Source organism: Drosophila nasuta, chromosome X, assembly GCF_023558535.2.
Source record: "Drosophila nasuta strain 15112-1781.00 chromosome X, ASM2355853v1, whole genome shotgun sequence".
NCBI lineage: Eukaryota > Metazoa > Arthropoda > Insecta > Diptera > Drosophilidae > Drosophila > Drosophila nasuta.
In genome coordinates, this window is record NC_083459.1 from 32,545,358 (window position 1) to 32,572,960 (window position 27,603).

At 37.4% G+C, this 27,603-nt stretch overlaps 2 protein-coding genes across 4 annotated transcripts in view; one reads left to right on the forward strand and one right to left on the reverse strand.

Annotated features, from left to right (window-relative positions):
* The window catches only part of LOC132795431 (uncharacterized), a 161,075-nt gene that overhangs the window by 21,183 nt on the left and 112,289 nt on the right, over positions 1–27,603 (reverse strand). The gene's annotated exons all lie outside the window — the stretch shown is intronic.
* LOC132795291 (BTB/POZ domain-containing protein KCTD5) overlaps positions 1–27,603 on the forward strand; it is a 70,474-nt gene that overhangs the window by 18,436 nt on the left and 24,435 nt on the right. For all 3 annotated transcript variants that reach the window (XR_009633426.1, XR_009633425.1, XR_009633427.1), the window contains exons 7-9: positions 12,562–12,619; positions 14,104–14,134; positions 14,209–14,293. The gene's annotated coding sequence lies outside the window, so the exon portion shown is untranslated. The remainder of the gene's footprint in view (positions 1–12,561; positions 12,620–14,103; positions 14,135–14,208; positions 14,294–27,603) is intronic.

Below are 27,603 nucleotides of genomic sequence, written 5' to 3' on the forward strand. Positions count from 1 at the left end.
TCATTTTGATTGAGTTTAGTTTTGTATATGAATATATAGTATGAGCATTAAATAAAGTAAATAACTGGGAACAAAGTCAATGAAACTATTTTGGCATTTAGTAGCTAACGTTTGAAATTTCTCGTTTATTTAATATCCTTTTCTTATTATAGATATAGATTTATTGTAAGCTTGAATCCGTAAGAAAAAGTTAATACCCAGAAAATACTATATTTGTTATCTTGTTCATGAATACTTAATATAGTCAATTCCTGATTTTTATCAGTGTACAAGTGAATATGCTTATACTATATATATTATTATGTATATAGGTATATACTATTCACATAGGTCGGGTAGTTAGAAGGCTTAGCATGAGGAAACGAAAATAGGAATGGAAATAGGAATCAGAATGGGAATAGGAATCAGAATGGGAATGGAGGCTAAACCTGGAGCGGGATCTCTGTAGCTGGAGTTGAAAGCTGGGATAGGAGTGGGAAATCGGAATAGATCCCTTGTGCTATGTGGTTCTTCTTGTCGTATATACTATTCACATAGGACGGTTAGTTAGAAGGCTTAGACTGTGGAACGGACAGAGGAAAAATGTAAATGGAGCGGGATCTTTGTAGCTGAAGTTGGAAGCTGGGAATAGGAATGGGAATGGAAATGGAAGCAAACCCCATATAGATCCCTTGTGCTATGTGCTTCTTCTTGTCGCCATTGTTTAGCTGGTGGTATTAGTGGCTTCTTGTTGTTGTTTTTAATTTTTTTTTTTGGGAGTTTTCATTAGAAACTTTTTTTTGTTTTTGCCGTTTTTGGCAACGTCAAAGCCGAAAAAGGGTTCGCTCATGTATAGCACACATATGTGTGTGTAGAGCGTCCTTTTTTGCATACACACATACATACATAGTATAGAGATAAGCGTGAGCGGAGATTTAGATATTTTAGACATGCGTGTGCACTTCCACCCCGCCCCTTTTGCACCCCTCTTCCCCAGTGCTTAACACCCAAATGGGGTTCTGTTGCTGACATGTTTCGCTGTCTGTGCCGCTGACCAGCGCAAAGTCTCCAAGCTCTCCACACTCTCTCTCTCTCTCTCTCTCTCTCTCTCTCTCTCTCACTCGCCTAACTAAACATGCTTAATTAGAAAGTAGCTGCGGTCGCTGCTGCCAACGGCGACTGCGGCAGCGACTGAGATGGGAATGGGGAAAAAGGGTGGAGAATGGAGAGATGGAGACGCGCTTGGCTCATATTTCACTGACCAGCGCATATGCTGAGGCAGCAGTCACCCCCTCTCCCTCACCCCCACTCCTCCCCTCTCCGCGTTCTCCGCGACGGCAACCCTTTGCCTAAGCATGACAGACTTTTCGGTTTAGCGTCGCATTGCGTTGCCTTGTCTCGCGTTTGCTCATTAGGCAACGGCGGGGGAGACATAAGGGAGGGGGGGGGATTGGTCGCGGGAGTTACTCTCGCGGCTTATTGACGGCGAGCGGTGAAGAGGGGGAGAGAGGGAGAGGGAAAGGGGGCTGCGTCACGCACATATGAATATGTTGAATTAATCACTTGGGTTTTGGGTTTACTTCGTTTTTTTTGTTTGCGTTGTATGCTCTTATTTTTTTTTTGTGTTGTGTGTGCGCGTGTGTGTGTGTGTGTGTGTGTGTGTGTGTGTGTGTGTGTGTGTGTGTGTGTGTGTGTGTGTGTGTGTGTGTGTGTGTGTGTTGCGTTGGCATCGGCTTTGGGTTCCGTTTTAGCCGCGTCGAGAGCGAGAGACCAACAACAGACCAACATCGGGAGAACCAGCATCATTCACTCGGCTCACTCCAAACTGAACACCACATTGACATGGGCATTGCTCTAGGCATATTTGGCTGACCCCCCAGTTCCCCCCTCTGCTGCCCCAGTCCCACTCTCCATTCGTCAGCCTGCTTTTATATTATGCAGCAAATCGATAAAAACTTTGACCACCCCGCCCGACCAAATGTGAAATGTGTGAAATGCGCGCATTAAATAAAAAACGCCGAAAAAAATAAATGTAAAAGAGGGATAACCTCCCCCTACCTCACCCCTTACCCGTCACCCCCACCCCTCTGTTGCTCCCCTGACGACGCAGCTAGAGCCGAAAAAGGGTTCGCGTCGTGTTGGTTTTTTTTTATGTTTTATATTTTACTGTGTACTGCGTGCCCAAAGGTGTGGCCAGTTCCCCTTTCCCCTTCCGCTTCCCCGTTCCCCCCCCCCTTGGCAAATGTGCGCCTTTTCGCTCTGCGGCGGCGTGTTTTAGATAAGGTGAATAACTGCGATTGTTTGGAATTTTAATGCAAAAGTTTTTATGCTACATCCATGTCCAGCTTTGAATTCGCGCACTCCTAACGACTAATGGCAACCCCCTGCCCCCTGACCCCTGCCCCCCTTTTCACCACCCACTTCACTCATCCCTTTGTGGTTGCCAAAGTGACAGTTGTAAATACGAGAGCCAAAAGCGGCAGGCAGCAAATGAATTAATGGTCAGCGAAGGGCTAAACATTGATTTATACTATGTATCAGAACACATCAACGGAGAGAGAGAGGGGCAGAGGGAGAGGGAAAGAGAGAGCTACAAAGGCCAGCTTGTAAAAAGTCTGCTTCTAATTTACAAATTCTACTTATTAGAAGATGCCATGTTTTATGTTATCACATTTAATGCAATACTCTTTACTTTTACTTCTAAGTAATGAAGTATGCAAAGTCTTCAGAGGCAAGCTCGAAATTTTTCTTATTACACATTCATTAAATACTATTTTCTTTATCTGCATTGAGGATTTCAACAACTTAAGTACTAAATCTATAACTGCAGTCATTAAGCATAAGTTATGCAGTTAAAGCAAATTATATTATTATCGAAATATTATTATAGATTTTCTAATCTGAAAGTAAAAAGTTTTAAATTGATTTTCAGATTACTTTAAACTAAAATAAAATGAAAGTAGAAAGTTTTTGTTCGTAATTTGATTTAATGTTTTGTAATAGAGTTTTTTGGATTTGATTTGTGAATCTACCAACAATTCACCATTCTTAATTTTTGTTTGAAATAATCTGAAATTCGATTTAGAAATTTCAAATTAGAATTATAAATATTTAAGGACTTTTCATCCGCAGATTAGTTTTTGATAATATAGTGTGCTATTCTCTTTGAGACTATATTTTTATTCGCCACTTTTGTTTTACTTATCGTTCCGTCTTTGCTTTTCAAATCGCATTACATAATTGTTGTGTGCTTCATTATATTTTCCTTTCAATATTGATGCTTTAGTCAATGAATGTTTTTTATGTTTGAGATTATATTTTTATTCGCCACTTTTCGTTTTAGTTTGAATTAATTTGAAATTGGAAAGTTGTTTGTCAAATGTGCAATTTAATAAACTATTTCGAAGACTTTTCTATATTTTATATAGATTTATCATTTTCTTTATGCTTTCGAGTTATTTTTCTAATGCTTTCGCTTATATAATTATATTATTATTGACAACTATTTATTTTAGTTTTGATGTAATCTGAATCTTGAAATGTGAATTAAGAATATATTTTGATGAAAGCAGAGTTTGATCTTGTTATATTCGACGCTAGAAATTTGTTTCTAAATTATACAATAAATAGAATTATATATCTATGTTGAGAATCTAGTAACTAATTCTTATAATTGAAATTATATAATTCAAAATTATTCGATTTAACTTGAGCTTTTGAGATTGAGTTCCATTTAGCTTGATTTGAATGTTTGTTAAGCGAGGAGAGTTCGTAACTGATTTATTTTTATAAATCAATTTGTATTATAATTCACAACTATTAGTTTTGAATACTAGAAAATGGTCTCCAGATTGTAAAATGAAATGATTTTGAGAATCTAGTAACTAAATCTTATAAATGAATTTAGATTATTATTCAACATCGCTTTCTTAAATTGAGTTTGAGTTCCATTTCGCTTAGTGGAATAGATTTAATGCAGTTTGAATGAATGTTTATCAAGCGATTCGCGTTCGTAACTAATTTTATTTTTAATCATGTGCCGCAGTTGTTGTGCTGGAGGCTGCAGTCGGAGAAATAGCGACAGAGTAACATGAAACATGAAAGCAACAGCAACAACAACGCTGACTTAAATCAAAGGCACAATTTGTAGACTGTTCTTGCTATTGTTGTTGTTCTTTTTGTGACTTCGTGTTTTTTAATATTTGAATGCAAGCTGCGAAAACAACAACAACAACAACAACAAAAGGCTGACTGACTTTGAGTGTACCGAAAAAAATGTAAAAGCAAACGCGAGTTGAGTGTGTTTGAGTCTTTGAGCTCGTCGTATGTCAACTGCATAAGGATAATAAAAAGCATAAGCAACCACAAGCGCACTTGCAACACTCACTTGCAACACACACATACAGACCAATGAAGGCCCGCGGAAGTGCAGCAATTGCAACGAGGCTCACAAAGCATTCTAACATGATTTTAATTACGATGACAACGACGCAGCCAAAGACAAAACGAGACAAAACGAAGAGGAAGGGGAAAGGGAAGGAGAGGGAGCGTTGCCTCGGCCCAAACTTGTGCCACAAAACAACTTCAATTCCGCATCCCCTTGCCACAGTTGCCACACTCAGAGCGCGCATTCGTGCCCCAAACAAACGCGAGTTGCAACAACAACAGAAACAGCCGCAACAATAACATCGAAGCACAAGCAGAAACAAAACGACAGAGATACAGAAAACACCAACACCAACCGAGTGGCAGCAACAAGAGGAAGAGGCAAGGGTAGGGGATAGGGAAGGGGAAGGGGAAGAGATGGAGGGAAACGTGTGAAGTCCTCAAATCGCTCGCAGCGAGATGCGAGGCTGACAAATGCTTCGCACTTTTTTGTCAGCCTCATTTCGCTTGGCCTTGTGGCGTGTCCCTTGCAGCACCATCCTTCCAACCATCCTTCTGCTGCTGTTGTTGCTGCCACGTTTCCGTGTTGCACGCTGCATTGAAGTAGGCGACATTTAGCTAGCGTTGCATAGAACCTCGATTGATCTGCATTTGTCTATTGCAATCTGTTTGAACTTTTCCGCTTTTAAATCGCATCTAATTCATTTGAATAATCGTTTAGTATTTTCGATATACTATCATTGATTTATAGTATAATTTATCGAAATCGGTTCTACTTAACTAGTATTAGTTAGTTCGAACTTCGAATATTTAGTATTTTTGCGAGCTTTTCATCTTTTATAGCAAATCCTTTACTCACTTTGGATGACAATCTGAAATGTTCCGAACTCTATAGTATATTTCCAATGTAAAGCATTCGGTATATTTTAGTATTTGTTGCTGTGTATTAATTTGGTCTATTTACTTGCTTAAAATAGTACTTTATTATTTTTGCGGTATATTTATTTGGTATATTCCTCACATTCTTAAATTTAGTACTATATCAATATAGCAAATATAGATTTTGGTATATTTTAGCACGTTTGTGGTATATTTTAAGTATATTTCTAGAATATGGTTTATTGGAGTTGGGTAGATAGGAACACTCTCGACCGTAGCTTTCTCACTTAGTTTTACTTTGATTGATTAGCAAAGTTATGTTTTCTTTTATATGCTAATATAATTGGTATACATAGATTGTATTTTTCTTTTAAAATTGCTATAAACCTATCGTTAGGTAATTTTACTTTTGTTTTCATTGTTCACAACTATTTCCTTGCTTTTCAATATATAAATTATTCACACAATTATTGTGTCTGTTTTTTATATATTCTTTTCGATGCTAATAATTTAGTTAACGATCTAAAGTTCAACTTGCATCTACATTTGATTGGAATCTATGTATTTCAATAGAAATCCATCTCGACTTTTCAATCTAATCATCTTTAATTGAAATCTGTTTAAAATTCTTTTTCTAACCGGACTAACGTACAATCGTGAGGACTTGAATCTGTATACAGCAGTTTCTTTCGAGTTAAACTATTTGAAATCCAATGATCAGAGTTTGCTCATTGCTCAAAATATTCCTAAAGTGAGCTTTACTTTTATTTGAATTTCAACTCGATTGTGATTGACACTTAATTTCAACTTTCATTAAAGGCACTTAAAGTAAAGCTAATTACATTTTTCTAGAATCAAGGTTTTGTAGACAATTTTCATTTATTTGAGATAATAATTTCCGTGTCGTTTTCTCATAGATTTATTACCATAAAATACATTACCTTTGTAATTTTATTTAATTAACGTATCAATTTCACAATCATATCAAAAAATTGAAAGAGATATGTTTCATATTCGATTGTGCAGTTTTCCCGTATTTAAAATTTGAATGGATTGTTTTTTGGGATTTGTCTGAATACAAAAATTTTGCTGAGATGAGTGCAGCTCTATTAAATTTATTGCATAGACTGAATCGTTGACTACATATCAAAGATATTGTATGAGCTGAGAACAATTTAATTCAACAATTTCAATTTTCGATCACTATTTTGAGTATTTCTATTTTGAAGCTATTTCGCAGATAAAGTTTATATGAAACTGCAACTCTAACTCGTTAATCTCCAATAAGTCAGGAACTCTTCGAAAGCAAAAGTATTTCATGTGAATCGATAAAAAAATTCTTCTTTTTATGCATTTCATGTGAATCGATATAAAAATTCTTCTTTTTATATATCGATTCACATGAAATACTTTTGTTTCCTAACAGCTTTTGATTTATTTGAAATTAGCAAGTTAAAGATGATTTAATCTTGTGATTAGCATAAAATACAAGGTGAGAATGGAATTGATGAATTATGATCTCATAGATTGAAATACTAGTTTTCTCTATAAACATTAACGATGGCAATTAACATAGAGAGAGAGAGAGTTTTGTTTTTTTTTTTTTGGGGAATGCTAGCGATGAAATCTTTTCGAGTACAATGGAATATTTGGCATCGTTTCACTTGAAAGTGCTTATGCTTTAATAGGCCTTTTGCGGGCAGAGATATAGACAAAGAGAGAAAGAGAAAGAGAGAGGGTGGGGCATGAAGGTGTTCCAAGGGGAGAGGGAGGGAGAGGAATGTTGCGAGTAATGCGGGCTCTGCGTTATATTATTTTGACAATTTTTTTATTTCGCCGAAAAAAAAGGAGGGGAAAAAAACGAGCGAGCGAGCGAGCGAGCGAGCGAGAGAGAGAAAGAGAGCGAGAGAGAGAGAGAGATGTGAGAGTATATAGAACTATGTGTGTGGGTGTTGGTTGGGGGGATTGTCGAAAATAAATGAAAAAGGCAACACATCATTGGTGGCATGTGCATAATCAAGCGACGGAATGGCCACGGCCGATAGGCAGCAACAGAAGAGGGAGCGAGGAGTGGGCAGAGGGGAAGAGGGGGAGAGGGTGACGCAGCATAGGCCCGAAATCGAAAGCCGACAACCGAAAACAGCAGCAGCAACAGCAACGCGAGGCAAGTGGCAACTGCAACTGCAGCAGAGAAGGAAATGAAGACAGAGATGGAGGAAGAAAGGAGATGGAGGAGACGGAGACGGAGGGAGGGGAGAGAGAAGGCTGCGCAGCTAGCGCCAGCAAAAATAGTGTCCAAAGTGCGTTGCAAATGAGCAAAAAAAGGCCACGCCCCACGCTCTTGGCCAGCGTCCAGTTTGCGCCTACTCCCACTGCGTTGCAGTCCCCTCCCCCTCCCCCATCTCCACTTTCCTCTCTGCTGTTGTCCTTTGCATCCTTGTGCATCTGCAGCAGTTTTGTATGTGCTTTTGCTGCTGCTGCTGCTGCTGCAGTTGTTGTTGTTATTATTATTGTTGGGAGTCCGTGTTGCAACCTTCCTCCCATTCCCTCTCCCCCTCCCTATCCTCCCCCTTTTACCAGCCTCGTTTTTCCTCCTTTTTTACGTTGTCTTTTTTTTCCCCCGTTTCGTTGTTTTTTGGTAGGTTTTTTATTTTTTTGTGGTGGCGATTCTCGTTTTTTTGGTTTCGTTTTTGTTTTTGGTTATATTTCCTGCACAATTTTAATGGATTTTTTCGTAGATGTGCATGCGTTATATATCCACCACACATCCCAAACACATATATATATAAATATACATTTATATATATGCACATATTGCGTGTGTGTGTGCGTGTGTGTGTGTGTGTGTATGCAGCTTGTTTTACTTTATGCACATGGGCTCGTTTTTCCTTTCCTTTTTTTTTTTGTTTCTCCGGGTGTTTTTTTTTTTGTTTTTTGTTTTTTGTTGGCTAACGTCGCCATCGCATCGCCATCGCCATCGCCATCGCTGCTGCTCATCATGATGAGCATTTTTTTATTCAAGCAGATAATTACATTTAAATAAAATAAAAATTTCATGTAGCGCAAGGTGGAGTCAGTCGTTCAGCCCCATCCAACAGCGGACGGAGGACCGGGTGAGAACGGACGTAGGACGGAGGAGAATGGACGTAGGACCGGGGGAGAACGGGGAACGGACAAACAACCAGCATAGCTCCCAGTGAGCACCCGCACAGCTCTCGTCTAGCAAGAGAGCGAGGGGACCCTCGACTGGGAAGTCGAACTGGGGCTAGGCTTCGTCCTCATCCCCATCCTGGACTGAACTGAACTGGACTTGTAGCCAGCCGGTTGTTGGTTTTGTTGGCATGTTATTTTATAATTCATTTCGTTGCGTTGTTTGACTTACGCGGCATTGCACGCTACTGTCCCGCCACTGCACTCGGTAGCTCCTCATCATCCTCTTCTCCATTCCCATTCCCAGTCTCGTCCTCATTCATAGAGGAAGAGAGATGAAGAACGTGCAATCGCACACTGTGTGTTGTCACAGAGTGCCGCAAATTGCGCCGCATTTGTCTGCTCTTAGGCTGGTCTCTGGTCATCCTCTGGTCTCCTCTTTTTGCAGTCCTCAGTTGCCCAGTTGCACTTTGCTGTTGGGGTGTCCAATATACAAGTCATTCGCCTCGCTTCGCCCCTTCCCCCTAGCATCTCCTTTAACCTCGCTTGTTTGTTTGCAAACTGCAGTCAAGTTGTTCTGTGTTCGGTGTTCTCTTCGCTCTTTTAATGCTAATTGCCAACCAGGTTTATATATAGAACTTGTTCTTGTTCTTCTTCTTCTTCTTCTTCTACAGCGAAGTTGCACTTAATGTCCGCCGAGGACTGCGCATCATCATCCTCATTTCCTCATTTCCTCATTTCGCTGTCCGTCTTTGGGGTCATTTCGAATTCTAAAAGTGTCGCAGTCCAAAATCTCCTTTCTCTATTTTTCCTCTTTCTCTCTCCGACACTGCGGTAATCCCGGTAAGAGAGATAAACATATAATTACTACTTTACTTTATTTGTTTTGAAGACGTATTTTAGATAGCTTCATTTCTATTGTCGTGCGGTGTTGGAAGTCTGAATTTCAATACAAAGATCATGAAGTGAGAATAACAATTAAATAAATATAATTAAGGTAAATTCAATAACATGTAAGATTAGTAAATTATTTTTTATACTTTGTAGTAAAGATTGTCAATAATTATTTCCAAGAGATTAAATTCTTAGAACTTAAATTACTTCATTTCAAAATATTCCACTTTAATAATTATCAGAATTTATTAGTTTTCAATAATAATATATTAATAATAGTATAATAATTATATACAAATTAAATATTATTTAGTAAATCAAATCAATATAACAAAAGATATTCTTTTATCAGTTCAATGATATAATGAGAAACTTTAATCACCTAAATACTTAATTTTATTTGACGAAATAATTAACTTCAGCATTTAACATTTTAACCTTAACAAACGCTTTATTATTTTATGAAATAATTTGAATTTGTGAATTTTGATGACATTCTTATATTATTTGTAGCAAAAATTCCGTAGAATTCTTTTAATTGCTTATAAAATTCGAATATAATTCTAATTCGGTTAAAAATCTTTAGAAAGAAGATTTTCTAAGTAGAATTAGAAATGATTTGAACTGATAAAGACATCTTCAATTTTTGTTTTACTTCTATCAATTACAATACAAATATCATATATTTATTACAAATTGCAAAGTAACAAAAATTTCGCTTTAATTTTCGATTCCTAAACTATATAAAACTATATAAAATGCTTACTTTTAAGCACTTTAAATGTATATGTTCATTTTGATTCTTGTTATTTTAAACATAAACCATATCTCCTCTCAAGACATTCAGTGTAATAAATCCAACTGCAAATGATGTCTCACTAAGTTAAGCTGCTAGTCAAAAGTCGTTACCAATAATGTGTTTTAACCTGAACTGAAATGTATGCGAATATTTGGGTGGACAAAAGGGATAAGTAGACGTGATCAGGCAAAAGAGCTTTACAAAGTGCATGTAGTACTCAACAGTTGCAGAACTGCTACGCAACAGTTGAAGAACTTTAAGTAACTAATTGCTAACTGCTTTTGGATAGCTACAAATGTTAATGAATATGGAAAAAAATGCATGCGAATGTTTAGAGCTAGTTGCGAGTTGAGGTTTGAAGTTGCAACAGAACGCAACAGGCTGCAGCTGCAGCTGCCACAGTCTCAGTCTCAGTCTCGGTGTCTGGGCTGAGAAGACGTGCGCGTGCCACACGAATTTATCTGTGACTTGCTTTTGTTTTAAGAAACGCAACAGCATCAGTCACATGACACATTTTCATCGAATCAATACGGTTGCCAAATAAAAAGCAAGCACAGCGACGCAGAAGAGGGTGACCGAGGGTATGAGAGGGGTGGGGGTGGGGGTGGTTGAGGGGGGAGGGCGATGTCAGGTGGCAAAAGATGCAAAGTCGAGTCCAACAGGTTGTTCTCGATGGCGATGGCGATGGCGATGTTGTCGAGGAAACGTTGCCAGTTGGCAATCCCAGCGAAGACAACAAGTACGAAAGCAACAGTCGAGTGTGCTCGACTGAGAGATACCCGCTACTCATTGTGAATAAAAGCAAAAGAATTCGGTATTCATTTTAAAATATACCTAATTTATAGACCGCAAAAAATACTAAAAATATAGTTAAGTTTATATTTGGTATATTTACATGGTACTACGCGCTACGCATTTTTTAATGAAAGCAAAACAGTGCGGTACTATTGTTTTAAAAATATACCAAAGAAATACTAAACATACACCAAATTATATATTTGGTAATTTTGTGCAGTATTGCATTCACAATATACCAATTAGTGCAAAATATACCGATTAATATACCGCGAAAATGCTAAAACTCTATACCAGAGGCAACATTTGGTATGTTGATCTAGCACTACCTTCAAAAATACCATAGGGTGCATAAAGTAACAGATCATTTTTAAAATATACCAAATTAGTATACCAAAAAAAATACCGAAAAAGTGACACTAAAATATACCGAAAAAATACTAAAATATACCAAATGATATATTAGGTAATTTTGTGTAGTACTGCATTCACAATATAACAAATAGTGCAAAATATACCGATTTAATATACCGCTAAAATACTAAAAATATACCAATGCCAACATTTGGTATGTTGATCTAGTACTACATTCAAAAATACTATAGGGTGCCTAATTTAACAGATCATTTTTAAAATATACCAAATTTGTATACCGAAAAAATACCAAAAAAGTGACACTATAGTATTTTGCTACATTTCGAATACACAAAATATACTAGATTGTCAGTCAAACAAGGCGATTTTCCCACATACATATTATATATATATATATACATATATCTGTTACATACATTCCTGGAGTCACAAAGTTAGAATACCCTTCTACCCTTGTATAGGTAGCGGGTATAATAAGAACTCGCTGCGTAGGTTGCAAGTTGCTGTGGCTGTTGCTGTGGCTGTGTTGCCTCAAGTGGCAGCCAGGGACAAGGACAAACGCTGCTCTATTGACTGATTGCTGCTAGCATTTGTTTGGCTTTAGCGTTAACGTTAACGTTAGCGATATCCTTGGCACTCATTGTCTGACGTCTCAATAATCGGCATTATTATATTTATGTCTTCACTCTCCTCTCCGCCTCTGTCTCCCCCCCTTTGGACTCGTCCTTGACCCTGACACACTTGACCCAATGTCTGAGACTGAGAGACATATCGGTTGCCATGCCATTGATTGGCTAACTCGCTTGGCAAAGCTTGGCAACTGAGCCAACGTAGCGTATACTTAATGTGGCGTTTGCTAATGCGTTTGCAGAAAATTCCCCCTTACTCAGTCGAGTTGAGTTAATGCATTTGATGAAATTACGTAAATTGCATTGCGTTTCTATTCAAAACATGCATTCATCGCTTTCTTCTTAATTTCTTCTTCCTTTTTTTTTTGTTTCCCGCATAATTGAAATGCGCTCTGAATGAGGTGCTTCTTCAATCTGCTTCTTAGTAAATTACTCTCGAGCAATTGCGGCTTTTGTTTAAGATTCCACGTTAATCACACGCTATTCTCTCTTGATAGGCCTCTAAAATGAATAGGGGTCCATTGTCAAGATACTCGTAGAGCCACGCCGAAACAATCCGATCCGAGATAAAACTACATTCAACATTTATGGGGGCTATTGTTAGGACTCAAAAATAAAAGACTGTTTGGAGTGAAAGCAGCTACAACCAGATACAACTTTTCTTTTGTCTTGCAGGTATATTAATCAATGACAAGTGGATTATATAAGAGACATATGAGAAGTTGAAATTGTGGTGAGTATATTTCATTTGAATTCAAACATATTTTAAAAGACATTTTTAACGTTGGCAAAAATAATGCAAGCTTCTATTTCAACAGATTATTATATTTGATTTTAATTTAAGATCATTTTTAGTAACATTTTAGAAGTGGGAAAAAAGAGTTTGAGCTATTTTCAAGTATTTTATTTAAGCAAATTAGTTTAGAATTTTAGATTATTATATTTTATTTTAATAAAAATACTTTTTATAAAACATTTTAGAACTAGGGAACTACGTAAGAGCTATTTTAAAGATTTGACTTTAAGTATATTAGATTAGATTTTAAGATTATTTTATTTAAACATTTTAAAATATATTCTAGAAGATGGGAAAACTGCTATTCTACAGTTTTCTACTTAAGCACATTAATTTAGGTTTCTGGATTATTTATTTGATTTTAATTAGAACATTTCAAAAGACTTTAAAAGTGGGGAAAAAGGTACAAGCTTTTTTATACCCGCTACCCATAGGGTAGAAGGGTATTATAACTTTGTGCCGGCAGGAAATGTATGTAACAGGTAGAAGGAGGCATCTCCGACCCTATAAAGTATATATATTCTTGATCAGTGTCAACAGCCGAGACGATCTAGCCATGTCCGTCTGTCCGTCTGTCCGTATGAAACACTGGATCTCAGAGACTATAAGAGATAGAGCTATAATTTTTTTTCGACAGCATTTGTTATGTTTGCACGCAGATCAAGTTTGTTTCAAATTTTTGCCACGCCCACTTCCGCCCCCGCAAATCAAAAAAATCGAATAACAAGCGTAATTTTAAAGCTAGAGTTGCGAATTTTGGTATATACCATATTTACTATAGTAGTTATGATTCCTAACCTATTTGGTTGCGATCAGATAAAATTTGTCGAAGTTATTAAAGAAATACTTTTGTATGGGCAAAAACGCCTACTTACTAGGGGTCTTAGTTGCTTTGGCTGACAATCTGGTATATTGTGCCGTCTATGGTATATTTTGAATGCGGTACTATGTCTATATACCAAATATACCATTTGGTATATTTTTAGTATTTTTGCAGTATATTCGGTATATTTTGGGAAAATGGGTAGCGGGTATCTCACAGTCGAGTACACTCGACTGTAGCTTTCTTACTTGTTTTTTTTTAATTTTCCACTTAAGCACATTAGTTCAGGTTTTTAGATTATTATTTTGTTTTGTACAGTAAAAAGTATTAACAAAAATTTCAACTGAGTATGTTCGGTATGCAATTTCTATATTTACAATTAAGTTGTAGGAAAAAAGTCGTATATTTCATCTAGTAGAATAAAATAAGTCTTAATTGTTTCCCAGTTTAGTTAAGAAATAAATCAATATCTTCAATTTGATGTTAAATCTATATAAATTGAATATTTAACTTAGCTGTAGGTTACATCAAATATAACAATAAAAATAATCTAGTTCAAATTAATAAGTTATATTCTAATTACTTTTTGCTTTTACAGGTGAAGTAAACAAGTGAATAAATAATAAGTGGTGAGCATATTTCTATATAATTTCAACTGTAGAATATTATAACTTTTATCGAAACTTTTAATTTGTTTTTTCAGCTGCAAGTGCGTTAAAGTGAATAGTGAAGTGAATAATAGTAATAGTGAATAATATAAATATACTAAAGAAGAGAATCACATAATGGTGAGTGCATTTCAAAGTCAATATTATTATTATCTATCTGTTATGAACTATCTACGATCCATTATTATCTATCTTATTATCTTATCTTATTCTTAAATGACTATTGAAAGTCAATATTATTATTGTCTATTTGTCAACTGCTTTCTTGAATGCCTATCAATAACTTTTTCGAATATGAAAATGAATATGAATAAGTTCTTTAGTAGGATGTAGAAAAGGGTTCAAAGGGGATGGGAAGGGGAAGGGGGGGATAACATCAGTTTTAAGTAATTTGCAAGCTGAAAGCAATTCGCTGAAAAGAAGTAACATTTTTTCATATTATTTGGGATTCGACTAACTAAATTAATTAAAAATTGTCTGTGGGAAGAACTTGCGAACCGACAACGCATATGTGTGTGTTGTGGTTGTTGGTGGAAGCGGGAGGGGGAACGGGGGTGGGAAAGAAGTGAGCAAGTTGCAAAAGAGGAACTAAGCTTGTTAGTAACTTGGTCGAATTGCTGACGAGAGGCGAATGTCTGAGGAGGTGAATGGGAAGGGGAAGGGGAAGGGAAAGGGAAAGGGGGAGGGGAGAGACGTTGCTCTCAGCTCAGATGTTGTTGGCAAGTTCTTTTGGGTGGCTTAGTTAGCAGTTGAAGGGTTGAAGGGAGGGGGGAAGGGCGACGCCTTATTTCTCATATTATTATACATATTTTATTTGAACTTTTTTTTTCTGCAGTTTTTGCGCATTTGCTGCGTAGTTGTTGTTGTTGTTGCTTGGGCTGTTGCTTCGTTGTTGTCTTCTTCATCTTCTTCTTCTTCGTCTTTACTTTTCAGTTTCTTCATTGTTTCTCTGTATGTGTGTGTGTGTGTGTGTGTGTGTTTCGGTTTTCTGCACTCATATGTGCTTGTAAAGTTTTTACTTCGTTAGCATAATGAGAAACCGCGTGTTCATATCTACACGCCTACACACACACACTGGCACACACTCACACACATAGTCACAAGGATACAGCGTTTGCATTAGCCCAAGCCTCGCAAGTTGATTGCGCCTCGTTGCGTAAGTATTTTGTGTGCCAATCTCTCGCTCTCTCTCCCTCTCCCTCGTTTTGTCCCTCTCTTTTGGTATGTGCCAGTGTGGTACAGAAAGGGAGAGGGGCGGGGGGCGTGGGTACACAGAGCAACAGCAACAGCAAATTCTATTTAAATTGTGTACAACATTATTAGAAAGTTTTCCATTGCGCCGACCAACAACAGCAACAGCAACAACAACAAGAGGAGAAACAACAATTGCCGCGGCGAAAACCGAAAAAATAAGCACAAAGTACACAACCAGGCAGGCACACACACACACACACACACACACACTCGCACACTCTAGAGGGACGGAGGGGAGAGGGGGGGAAAGGAGCGCGTGCAAAAAGTTGCAAAGAACGCCAACATAAGCAAAAAGAAGAGAATATGTTGGGGAAAAAGTCGAGAAACAAAATTTTTAATTTGCCTCGCGGCAACACACACTTACCAACACACACACGCACACACACACATGCACGTTAAACTGTCTTGACAACGAGAAACCCCCCTCTCCCTCCCCCTTCCTCCACCCCCTTCACATCCAGGCAAAGGCATCTCAGCGAGAATTGTTTTAAATTTCTTTCGGCTCAATTTTATTTAGTTGCGGCTTCTTCTAGCTTTCTCGCCCCGTGTCCTTTCTTAGTCCTTAGTTTGTCAGTCGCCCTCCACTTTTATTCACGAACTCACAACCAAGTCACATTCATTTCGAATCGGAGCATATATACATATATAAAGTGGATTAGGAAGCCAACTAATCTAAATTGATCCCCACTTAAGACTTTCTTGCAATCCAAATTATTTTACAACTAATAACTACAGTTTTTATAACGATCAGATTGAAATTGTAATAGTTATTTATTATTTCTGTATATTTTGAACTCAATGGTATTTTTTATACCCGCTACCCATAGGGTAGAAGGGTATTATAACTTTGTGCCGGCAGGAAATGTATGTAACAGGTAGAAGGAGGCATCTCCGACCCTATAAGGTATATATATTCTTGATCAGCGTCAACAGCCGAGACGATATAGCCATGTCCGTCTGTCCGTCTGTGTGTCTGTCCGTATGAACACCTAGATCTCAGAGACTATAAGGGATAGAGCTATAATTTTTTTTCGACAGCATTTGTTATGTTTGCACGCAGATCAAGTTTGTTTCAAATTTTTGCCACGCCCACTTCCGCCCCTGCAAATCAAAAAAATCGAATAACAAGCGTATTTTTAAAGCTGGAGTTACGAATTTTGGTATATACAGTAATAACTATAGTAGTTATAATCCCTGAAAATTTGGTTGCGATCAGAAAAAAATTGTGGAAGTAATTAAAGAAATACTTTTGTATGGGCAAAAACGCCTACTTACTTGGGGTCTGAGTTGCTTTGGCCGACAATCTGGTACATTGTGCCGTCTATGGTATATTTTGAATGCGGTACTATATCGATATACCACATATACCATTTGGTATATTTTTAGTATTTTTGCAGTATATTCGGTATATTTTGAGAATAATACCGCAAAGTATATTGCTTTTAATCAAAATAGGTGGCGGGTATCTCACAGTCGAGTACACTCGACTGTAGCTTTCTTACTTGTTTTAATACTGTTTCAATACACCAAATATAGTCTTTGATATATTTGTTTGTATTTTGTGGTATTCTTTAGTATATTTGTTGAATGTGGTACATTTTGTACCTTATGGTATATTTTGAGTGTAGTATTCTAACAATATACCAAAAAATGATTTATTATATTTTAGTATTTTTGTGGTATATTTTAGCATAACTGTGAAATATGGTTTTATTGATAAATTTTAGTATTTTTGTGGTATATTTTTCGTATATGTGTTCAATAGGTCTCTCTTTGGTATATTTTTGTATTTTGTGGTATATTTATATCATAATTTCTGAATAGGATTCTTTAGGTATTGCGGTATATTTGTAGTATATTTGTTGAATGTGGTTTTATTGATATATTTTTTTATTTTAGTGGTATATTTTTGTATTTTGTGGTATATTTATATCATAATTTCTGAATAGGGTCATAGTTGCTTTGGCTGACAATCAGGTATATTTTGTGCTCAATGGTATTTTTTAATACTGTTTCAATACACAAAATATAGTCTTTGATATATTTGTTTGTATTTTGCGGTATTATTTTAGTATATTTGTTGAATATGGTACATTTTGTACTTTATGGTATATTTTGAGTGTAGTATTCTAACAATATACCAAAAAATGATTTATTATATTTTAGTATTTTTGTGGTATATTTTGGCATAACTGTTAAATATGTTTTTATTGATATATTTTAGTATTTTAGTGGTATATTTTTAGTATATGTGTTCAATAGGTCTCTATAGGTAGTATGATATATTTTTTGAATATCTGCTGGTATATTTTTGTATTTTTGTGGCATATTTATAGTAGAATTTCTGAATAGGATTCTTTAGGTATTGCGGCATATTTGTAGTATATTTGTTGGATTGTGGTTTTATTGATATATTTTAGTAATTTTGCGGTATATATGGAGTACATTTGTTGAATAGGGTTTTATTGGAGACATAAACAGTTAGTGGCAAACAAATATTTGTATTTCATAAAATAGCTGTAGAAAATATATGAAGAGAAGTAGAATGCGAAATTTGAGTTGCGAATGGGCGAACGTGGCGTATGAGCAATCGACTTTGCTGCTTCGTCTGTGCTCAGTTTTGAAGTTGAATTCCAATTGACAGTTGCCTGATTATACATAATAACATGAAAGTCTACGCACACACACACACACACACACTGAGTAGGTGATGGTAGAGGAGGGGAATGGGGACGGGGGCAAGCTTATGCGGGGAGGCGAAAAGTTTTTCTTATTCTTTTTCTGCTCGAACTGCTCGAAGTGCTTGGCTGCCCCCGTCAAAGGGCAGACTCTGCCCCTCCCCCCACTCTCCTCTCTGTATATTGCTTGGCAAAAGCAGGCTGACTGTTAGAGGGTGAGGGGTGGCAGGGGAATGGGGCCAAGGACTTTGTTGAAGAATTAAAACCGCAAATGTTGCTGTGCATATTATGCAAAATTAGTAGCAGTACCTACACTTGCATGTGTGTGTGTGTGTGTGTGTGCGTGTGTGTGTGGGTGAGCGCACACAAAAAGAATTTTTAAGAAACTTTTCACATGTTTGTTTTGCTCTACTTCCCCCGAGCTAAGGAAAACCCTGTGGAAAGGGCGAGGAAAAGTCAGCAGTCGGTAGTCGGTAGGCGTTTCCATCATTATTTTCATTTGGCTCGACGGCAATTCTAGATTTTCCACATTTTCCGGCTGGAGCATTCGCTCCGGACTTCTTCGAGTCCGGTTGACGTGGAAGGGTATTAACAATTCGGTTCTTTGGGCGTTTTGTGTTGCCGCAGGCCGTAAGAGAAGAGAGGGAGAGGGAGAGAACTTGCACTTCTTAAGCATATTTCATTACGCTCGCTGTGCAGCGAGTTGCCAAGTTGCCACCAGAATGCGATGGAGGCGTGTGGCATGTGGCATGTGTGGCAAGTGTGGCAAGGGGTCGGACCGCATCTTCAGTTTCGGATGTCAAGAAAGATCGAAAGGCCTTAAAAGCGGGCGGCAGCAACAGAGATGGCAACAGGCATAACGAACACGCCAAGAAGAAGAAGAAGCAGATGAAGAAGAGCAAAACAAGGAGGGGAGGGAAGGGGAGGGAAGGGAAGGGAAGGGGGGTAGAAGAGGAGCGTCGCCTTGGAAACATTAATCGCATCGTAAATGTGGCTGCCATTTGCAACTCTCGCAGCCAGCTAATTTAACCCTGAACCGTCTCAACACAAGCGAGCGCCTTCGCCTCCACACACACACACACATACACACACATATGTACACACACACTCACACACACACTCACACACACACACACATGCCACAGGCCTGCCACCTTGAGCCTTTGACTCTGCTCTTCGAAATTCTTCATCTGCGTTTTCCTCCTTTTGTCTAGATAAAAATATGTGTGTGTGTGTTTTCGTTTTCGTTTTTTTTTGGTGTTCTTTATTTTGAGGAAAAATTAAAAGCGCAAATGCTCGCGTCACTTGCCAAGCCACCCTTCCCCTCCGCCCCTTTGGCTGGTTAAACTCCCGCTGCTGATTATTTTGAAATTAATTTCAAAGCCCTTTTCTGTGGTTCTCCCCACACCGAATTTCTCCTCCTTGGCGCACAAAAATGTCTTCAGCTTCAGCAGCGAGCTCAACTTCATTACTCATCATCTTTGCTCACATTTCACATTTCTTTGGCTTTGTATCCTGTATCCTGTATTCGGGATTCTGTATTCCTTATTCTGTATTCTGTCCTGTATCCAGGAGCCACACACACACAAACACATGTGGCTGAGTTGTTTGCTTTTGCTCTGCACTTACTCAACTCTCCTCTTTTAGCAGTCTTACAAAATATCTTTGAATGTTAAATTCATCATCGAGAACTATCGATCTGACTTTTAATATGTTATCGATACTCATGCGATGAGAATTCTGAAATTAACTTCGAATTAGTTGTTTTTAAGCTATCTCTAAGAATGTGGAAAGCTTTAATGGGGTTTCATACTCAGATTTTCGTTTTTGTAACTTAGAAAATTGTACAACATTTATTACTGAAAACTATCGACGTGACTGTTGATATTGTCAGCTATCGATAATCTATCGATACCGTGAAGAAACTTTCAGCATTTCTTTAGTTGTTATTTAATACTGAATTTTTCATAAATTGAAATTCGTGTTGTTAGCAAATTTAGTTTTTCGGAATTTTTATACTAATCACTAATTTATTTATTTTTGAGTTTAATTAACTTGAATTCTTAGCTTAGATAGCATAGTTTGTGGCAGAAATGATTTCACTTTTCTAATCTTTTGCATAAAAAGATATTTGTTCCATTTAATTTAAATTAGTTTAAATTCTTGGCATAGATTTAGTTCACTTTACTTTCTAATCTTCTACATGATAATTCAAACGCTAAAAGAGATTTGTACGTATAGAAAAGTTAGCTACATAATTAGTTAGGATGCTAAAGGGATTGTTGCTCCTCATGGATTGCATCAAAAAGTTTTATTTTTATGCATTAAATTACACTTTTCTGAACTTCTGTAATATGATTAAAATTCAAACAAAACAGTTTCAATAATTGGTTATACACATCAAAAACTATCAAAAACTAGTTGCGAATTATACTTTTCTAATATTGATTACAGAAAGTTGGTAATAAATCATATCATATAAATCAAATCATTATTAGTGCATTTAAATAGTTGCGATCTGAACTCTTTTAATTTTTCTCTGTCTATAAATTATGAGCATACTATTGCAACTAATACTTAGGAATGTCGATAAAATTGAACAAAATTCACTAAGATAATTTGTTAAATGTACTTGAAATGCATAGATTTGATGTTTATAAGAAACACTATGTGATAATTGGTAATACATTTAGAATTATATTAAAATTTTAACAGAGAGCAGCAAATTCTTTATAAATAATATTCATAACATTGAAACTGTTAGAAAGCGATGACAAATGTTTTAAATGAGTTGAGAAATAATCATTGCATTACGTGGTAATTGGGTTATAAATATATCATTCTCATTGAAAGTCATTAAGAAAGGAAATGTATATGAAATTAATAGAAATTAGTGTAAAATGTTTTACTATTTTTTTGATAAGTTGTAGATTGAGAGGAGATGACGATTAGAAGACGATGAGAAATTTTAATAAAGAGTTGTTCATAAATGTTTTTTCATGAATGATATCCTAAATAATGTCGATTATCTAGATTGTTTGCATATATGTGCATTATCAATAACTATCTATAAGAATTGTATATTTACAATCCCAGATAGTTGGTTTGTAAATGTACAATTGGTTTGTAGAGTTATTGAGGTATTAATATAAATCTTTGTAGAATGTGTTACTGTTTTTTTAAAAGTCGTAGATTGAGAGGAGATGACGATTAAAAGATTATTGATTAGTGATTGCATTACCTAGTAGTTGATTAAAGATTGCTTAATAGATGGAAGATTGAGAAGGGATAATGATAAGAATTCTAATATAGAGTTGTAAATAAATAACATACTATGAATAATGTTGAAAGAAACAGAGTTATTGATAGCATGGTAATTGGTTTGCAGATATAAAATTCGTATAAAGATGCATAAGATTGAAGTTAATACAAATTAGTGTTCAATATCTCACTAATTATTACAAGAATTGAAGAGGGATTATTAGAAGATGATTAAAATACGAAATGCATAATGTTGAAATTAATACAAAGCAGTGTCGATTGTTTTAAATGAGTCTAGATAAAGTAATGATAGCATTACCTGGTAATTGGTTAACAAGTATATTAGATTCTTATATGTTAATACAAAAAATGAGAAGGATTAAAGTAAATAGAGAGAAGTATTTAATGCCTCGCTGTTGATTAATAGATTAAGTATTAAGGTGTAAGTCTAATTAGAAGATTGACCTTACGATATAGATTTGATGATAAATACTGTGGATAATATTGAAAGTAATGCAAGTCAGTGTCGATTGTCTTAAGTGATTGTAGAACTTATGACTGCATTACCTAGTAATTGGTTTCTAAATATAAAATTCTCTAAGAAATGCATAAGATTAAAGTTAACAGAAAGCAGTGTTCCATATCTACTTAGGAAGTTAGTAGAAGGTTAAGTGATTAGTAATGGGTAATTTGTTGATCGATGGTCAGTGGTTGGCAAGAGTTCGCATAGTTGGCATAGTTGGCATTGCGTGGTGCCTTGAATAAATACTGTGAAAATAATTCAAATCACTCTTAAGTGAGTCTAGAAGTAATGACTGCATTACCTCTAAGAAATGAGTAAGATTGAAGTAAACAGAAAGAAGTATTTAATGTCTCGATGTTTATTAATAGAGGAAGGATTAAGGCGGAAGTCTAATTAGAAGAGGATTTACATTCTAATATAGAGTTGTTAGTAAATACTGTGAATAATATTGAAAGTAGTGTAAATCAGTCAGTCTATCACTGACTGCATCACTTAGTAATTGGTTTCCAAATACAAAATTGTCTAAGAAATGCATAAGATTGAAATAACTAGAAAGAAGAGTTGCATAACTACTTAGGAAGTTAGTCGAAGTTTGAGTGATTAGCAATGGGTAATTTGTTGGTCGATGGTCAGTGGTTGGCAAGATCATTGGCCAGCAGAGTTCGCATAGTTGGCATAGTTGGCATTGAGTGGTGCAGTTGTTAGTTGTTAGTTGTCAGCAATCGGATGCGACTTCTGTGTTTGCTGTTTGCTGTTTGCTATTTGCTGGCTGCCCAATGCGAGAGCTGAGAGCTGAGAGTTGAGAGAGCTTTCTAAGCGCGCCCCACCACAGGTCGAGGGCCGTATGCAAATTCAGCCCTCGGTCTCGCTCGGTGGTTAGCCTATCACGAAAACTAATACACACATGTGTCATGTGTGTGCGTGTGCGAGTGTGTGTGTGTGTGTGTGTGTGTGTGTGTGTGTGTGTGTGGCACCAACCACAGGCAAGGCTAGCGACTCGTTTTGCACTATTCGGAACCGACGAGGAGACCGAGACACGCATTTAGGTCAGGACACAACTCTATTGCGACTTGCGACTAAACATGTGCAATGCTCCCATTGGCTGTTGGCTGCCAAAGCAGCTAAAACACACACACACACACATACAGTGTTGGAGGGAGGGAGGGGCCGGGGTGACGCGGCTCTCGTGCCCGGCCAAAAGCCAATCACACTATCGCAAATAATTTAAACAAATCTAGGACAACGGCTGCGTCCAGCCGCACCTCGTTGCGCACCCACGAGAGTGTGGAGCGAGGGGAGAGTGGTGAAGGGGGGAAGGTGCCTACGCCTGCATATAGACACACACACACACACATACGCATACGCATAGCTGAGAGCCGAAGCCGAGCGAGCGACCAACGAACGAAACGAAGCAGAGAAGCAGCAAACAGAAAGAGAAGCCGATGTGCAAGTTCCCACCAACAACAACAACAACAACTACGAAAGCGACAGCAACAACAACAAAGAGTTTTGTCGGCCTAGTGCTAGTGTGTGTGCATGTGATTGCGCTATGCATGTGTGCGTGCGTGTGTGTGTGTCTGTGCTTGGCAAATGCCGACGGAAGAGCACGACCAAGCACAGCTAAGCGAGAATGACAGAGCGAGCGAGAGAGAGCGAGAGACTGAGAGAGAGGCGCACACACACACACACACAGACACATACACGTGTTAGCAATAGCAAAAACAACTATGTGTGTGGGTGTAAAATAGAGAGCGAGCGAAATAGACGATGCGAATGATGATGAGTGAGCGTGAGTGCGAGCGAGATGGCAACAAGCAAGGACGATTTGCTAACCGAAGGCCAACGAAAGTTTCATACCTCATGCCTCGCCCACCCCGCTCCCTCTCTCTCTCTCTCTCTCTCCGCTATGCGACTGTGTGACTGCCTCTGATTAGAGGCTGGCCCCTAAAAAAGCAAGTCGCTAGCAAGCAAAACTTAGCAGCAAAAACACGAAACCGAAACCGAGCGCCGAATGCGTCCTCTCGATGCGATTCGATGCGATGACGATGACGATGACGAGAATGCGTTGCCCCAAAAACTGACGAAGAGGCAACCGAATGTGTGTGGATGCAACGATTTGAAAGGGCTTCTAAATCCTCATTGGCAACGGCGATTGGTGCACGAACAAATTCGTGGTTCGAGGGAGGGAAGGGGGGAGGCAAGTTTCTATGTTGTGTGCTTCTATCTTTCGTGTGGCCCGCAAACTAATTCGACTCACTTGCATTGCTCACACACACACACACACACACACACACTTGCATGGAGAGTGCCACATGTGGCATGTAGCAGTCAGCGAATAGCGAATAGAATACCAGAGTCTAACATTTGTGGTTGGTTCTTAGCCAATGTGGAGTTTATTCTATATTCAACTATATTCATAGTTTCTTGAACGAATTTCATGGAATAGTTATCTGAGTTAGCACATTGATAACAACATATATCAAGATCGATACACAACTTTATGTTCATTTCATTGTAATTGATAACTATTTTCTGAAATTTGTTCATTTATATTCAGCTAAAAACTGCATTTCCCTTTTAAGAGTTTCTTTAGCATTGATCAATATATATTCAAGTGGCATAAATAACTGATGTAATTAATTAATAACTATTGCAAGTATCGCTTGATCTTCTAAAATGATTACTATTCCAAGCCTTTTTCTGATATTTCTTCAATATTTAACTAGCTACGATAACTAGTTAGCTTAAATAGTGAATTGATTAAAACCTCTTGAGATATTTTTAGTTAACAGCAACAACACCTATCAGAAGAGATTTTGTGGAACCTTTTTTTTATAACTGAGGAATTTGCAATCATTCCACTAGAACCTCTAGACAATCTCTTTGGATAGTTGTAGATTCAGTTGACTATCTATCCAAAATTGTGAACTAATTTCGATGCTACCCATTTTCAATAAGAATAGTGAGGTAGTATTTGAATATTCCAAAATATATTTTTATGTATGGAAATGTGTATTTGATACATTGACATACACCGATATTCCAAATGTACCACATCGTGTAAAATATACCATATTGTCTGTCAGCCAAAGCACAAATCTTTAAAATATACCAATTTTAATATACTAAAATGCATATTTGGTATATCGGTGTATCTAATTGAATATAAGAAAAATACAAAAATATACCGAAATGTTTATTTGCGTTATTGATATACCAAATTTAATATACCAAAAAAATACTAAAATATAACGAAATGTATATTTGGTATTTCGGTATATTACAACATTCAAAATATATACCATAAACTACAAAATATACCATATTGTCAGCCAAAGAAAACGTCTTTAAAATATACTAATTTTAATATAACAAAATGTTTATTTGATATGTTAGTATACCAAATTTAATATACCAGCAAATACTAAAATATAACGAAATGTATATTTGGTACATCGGTATAAATATTCAATTCTAAATTATTACTTATGCAGAGATTACAAATTCATTTCTAACCATGGGGAAATTGTCGTTAGTTTATTTTTCAAGTATTGAGCTTCGTGTTGAATCTAGACTGAAATATCTAAAAGTTCAAGAATTGTGATTGCGTCTTCATTTTGATTTTGGTGATGAAGCTTCTCGTTGTTTTATCAGTTGCAATTTGCTGTTGATGTCTTGTATTTTATATTTGATTGCTGTGCTGTGTCCTAGGCTCTTCTTCTTCTTCTTTTTCTTCTTCTTCTTCTTCTTCTTCTTCTTGTATTCGTGATGTCCTTGTGGGCATAAAGTCTTGGTGGAGGAGGAGGGAAGCATGCATGATGCAAGATAGACATAATATTAGCACTTAAACCAAGCAGCAAGCAGCCGCCATTCGTCCACTCGGCGCTTAAGCTCAAACAGATGAGACCCATCAGATACACAGAGGGACACACACACACACACACACACACACACTGACAGACACTCACACACATGCAAAGACAACTGGCTCATAAAGGTCACGAGGCCCACGCGTTTAGCTTTGAATCGCAACTCCAACTCCAACTTTGACTCTGAGTTTGTATCTCGATCCGAGTGCGCTCTCTCTCTTTCACTCTCTCCTTCTATCGCTGTCTCTTTCTCTGTAATATGCGTAAAATGTATTTATGATAATGCTAAAAAGAATTACGTTAATGTTAATGCAAAACTGTTACGACAACAAGAACAATACGAGAAAATGATGACGGCGTAGAAAATGGCAAAAGGCTCTTCAGCCTTGCCCCTTGCCCCCTTGCCCCTTGCCCCGTTCTTTGCGCTGTGTTATCATAAAAGCTGATAAATTTACCCGAAAGACAAACTCGTAAAGGCAAAATGTTTCATTCTATTAAAAATTTTTATTGCAAATTTGTAATTTACAATTTGCATTTCGTGTGTTGCCTTTTTATGTGGCCTCGTTCGCTCGCTTCTCTCCTTCCCCCCTTTCCCCCCTTCTTCTCTCTCTCCCCAGTTTGCCACGCTCATATGCGCCGTGTAACATTCCTGGGTTATTTGACTTGCGACTGTTGCTGCCTCATGCCGCATGCCACACGCTCTTGCCTCTTGCCTGTGCCTCTGTTTTTGCTTTTGTTTTGCCCGACCATTTTATAACCGTTATTCATAATAAAAAATGTTATAGAACATAATTTTGCAAACATAAAAATGCAACGCGACATGACAAGGGCATTCAACAGTAACAGCAACAACGTGGCATCCACATCAAGAGGCAGCAAGCAGATGTCGCAATTTCTTTCTAATAAGAAAGGATGTGGTCCGTGCATTCATGTGGGGCTTAGGCTCAAGATTGGGACATCGTCTCAGCGATGATGCTCCTCGTTGTTCACTAGAGCGGGGTGGCAACCCCTCCCTTCCCCTCTCTCGCCACTCCTGGTTTCACCTGGCGAACCCAGAGGCGATGGCGATGTCGATGCCGATGGCAATATCGATGGCGCAACCATTGCCAAAATTTTAATAACATGTCGTAAAATATTTGTTTGCCTATAGGGTCATAAAAAAGTCATTACACATACATACATGGTCCACACTCGTATACACTCATACACTCGCACTTACACTCATTCACATCGTATTCATACTCAACTGCGAGCTACAAACTCACTGACAATAGATTCGCTCTGGCGACTGATTTCGCTTGCAGCTCCTCCGCGAGCCTATTTATCTGTTCCTCCCTTGTCTCCCTCTCCTTCCCCTTCTCCTCCTTCGTCTCTGCTCTATTGCATCGGCTGTGACTTTACTCTCCCCGCTCGTCGCTTGCCAATATGAAGATGCATAAAAATATTAATATCCAGTTGTCCATTCACCATGTCCAATGTCCAGGCAGAAGGTCCTTCCATCCTTTTACGATCGAGCCATAAATGAGGCATCTCGGACAGTGTTTGTTCATCATTCAACTCTCCAGAAACCGAAACAGCATCGAGTCGCAGACCCAGTCAATTTCTTGTCTAAGCTTTCCATTTAAATGCAGACAAAGTTGCAATGTTTGAAATGAATTTTGAGAATCTTCACTCACACAATTTTCCACAGCTTCTTCCTTTTCGCTTTTCCTAAGTTACTCTCTTCATTGGAAGTTACAAGTAAATGAAAGTCACTAAACAATTATGTGGGAAACCAAGGAATGAAACTAGTTAAGATCATAGTTATATTTTTGAAAAATCTTACCTGCTCTTGATTATTGATTA